A 2,728-nucleotide genomic window follows, 5' to 3' on the forward strand; every position below is an offset into this window, starting at 1 on the left:
GGTCTCAGACACAAAACGCTCCTAAACCTGCACTTGGACATGGTGAATCTGAGGCTCTTCTGTATTCTCCTCCTGCTGCACAAAGGCCATGGAGAGTTACCCTTCTTTTAACAAAACTTATTTTTCTTTGAGCAAGTGCCAGCTCACACACTCTCAATGTAAACAGACATTCCCTGCTGTTCTCCAATTCACAAACTGCAAGATGAAAGATGCTCCTCACAGTGTGCGTGGTATCACTCTGGATTATAGACACTTTTGATTTTTTATTGAAGACTTTTCAAGATGTGAGAATCTACCTTTTGATCCTAACTTTTGAAATCATCATCAAACATCTCTTGTGATTTAACTAGAGTAAATATTTCTGATTTTCATAAGGCTCTTGTCAGACAGTTTGTTTGATGAAGCTGCCAGACCAGTTGGAGATGTTTCAGTGTAAAGGACTGGAGAGTGAGTACACATGAATTACTCAATCTGGTCCCGATGGAGTTTGATTCAGTATCTATTTTCAAGTTAGCTGGCGTTTCTTAGCACAAACATGGACATAATATTATGAAAAGACAGTTTTTCTTGGACAATTTTAGAAAACATTCATAGAAATCTTTTGTATATTTTTCCTTATTTGACATCCGCACATCCGCTCAGTTTATTTGCTTTGTTTTGAAGTGTGAGCTTTATGTCACAGTTTGCTTGCTTTATGTAAAAATACAATTACCCATCATGGCTATTGTCCATAATTTTACCAGTAAAATCTAATGTAAACAGCATAATATATTTATAGAAACACCGCCAAATTACAGTAACGTCTGTATTTTCTATCAATTGTACTATTCTGTGTTCATTTGTAAAATTGTAACCTTATGTACCATGAGATTAGTAAGAGACTATTATCAGGTCTGTGCATTGTTGTAATGCTTGTATTTCAATAAGACTCTTTGTAGAGTTCCAACACTCATTTAAATACAATACAGACAAACTTAACTTATTTTTTATTATTTCCAAACTGTTTCTGAAAACTAAACTCAATATTTTTCAGCTAATTGTTTTAATAAAATGCATCTCCAACTTTCCACCACATCAAACGCTTGTTACAACATCAGCTCCTATGCAACACATCATTGAGTTATATTTAGCCTCTCAATAATTGGCTTAATAATTGACTCAAACATTATACTGAGCAACATTCACAGGAAAGATACATTCTACAACACTTTTCTTTATTACACACGTACTCCTCTTCTGCTGACTGTCAAATCTCAATTCTCTTCTGATGGAGGCACTCTTAACTGCCTGTCTTCATGCTGTTTTTGCAAAGTATGACATTAATCTCATCTATCATGCACATTCAATTACAATTTCAAGTGTTTTGTTGCTTAAGAAATACCTTGAAAATAATGCATTCTTACTGTGAACGACGTCACCCTTCCACAGATCTCACTTGTAACTTGGTGTGTGCTGTCACCTGCTTGCATCCATGGAATCTACCTTTTATTTTTATCTGCTGGCAAGAATACATTTTTGTCCAGACATGCTGCAGTGGCCCTTGCTTGCCTTGCCCACACCAGAGTTGGGAATAATAGTGATGAACAGGGGGAGGCGGAGTCAGGGGATGCTGTTGTTGTCATGACACCCACTGCAGAGTAATTGAACAGCTTATCAGGTTATTGCCATGAAGCTTAAAATGCATCATTATACCCAAGATAGCAAGCAACATGGAGTGGAGTGCATAGATCAGATCAGATCAAATAATTATCCTCAAATAAGGCATATTCAAAGTCAAGGTCAAAGGAGGTCAAGGTAAAACTATTCACACACAGCAGCAGGTTCTATAACAGACACATTTTTCTTCTATAAACCACATTTGTCTGATCGTACATTGATGTGTGGATGTGCTGATTTTGTGCGAGCCTATCTATTACAGGAGGGGCAAACACATAGAAGGTCGTTCAATTGGTTTTCTATAATCATGAGCAGCAGACCGCACTTTTTCTGTTCATAAACCTTGGCTTTACTTCTTCTGTTGTTTTTCCACATGGCAATATTACTACTGTTAGTGCATTGACTCATTGTTTACAATAAAATGCCCAAGGCTGCATTGTGTTATGGAAATTAGATCTGATTTACACTCAAAAACATAATATCTGTTGTAATACGTAACTTTACTAGAGGGTATTTTTGGTACATTTTAAAGTGAGCAGAAACAATAACAATGGAATTAAGAGGTGCACAATGTAACATTTTTCTAAAGATAGGTCAAAGGGGACCCTGCTCACAGTATTTCAGCATTGAAAACAACTGTAATTGAATATAAGTTTAAAGCTATACTGTGGAACAATCCAAAGCAATGCAATATGCAATAATATTACCATGGAGATAAGTAGGTTGCTGGGTCTCCATTAGAAAAGTTACACAGTGTATATCTTTAAAAACTAACCCGTGCTGAATTGTGCCCTGATAAAATGGCTGTATTTGTAGCGACTGTAGTTTATATACAAATGTGTATATACAATTAAATCCTCCCTTTAGCAAAACAACCAATCTAAATAGCATACATAGCAATATTTTACCATTTTATTTAAAAAAATGAAAGCATTATTGGCCATAGTAAATTTAACTATGAGATCATGTAGCCTTTTTCATTTTAAATATATTCACCAGTACATTAGAAAACAAACTGGCTAGATACTTCTTGGTCCACTGTTTCTAGTTTGGCACAAGCTCACACCATATG

This window comes from Boleophthalmus pectinirostris, unplaced genomic scaffold, assembly GCF_026225935.1.
Source record: "Boleophthalmus pectinirostris isolate CB_2022bp ecotype Guang Dong unplaced genomic scaffold, ASM2622593v1 HiC_scaffold_13, whole genome shotgun sequence".
Taxonomy (NCBI): domain Eukaryota; kingdom Metazoa; phylum Chordata; class Actinopteri; order Gobiiformes; family Gobiidae; genus Boleophthalmus; species Boleophthalmus pectinirostris.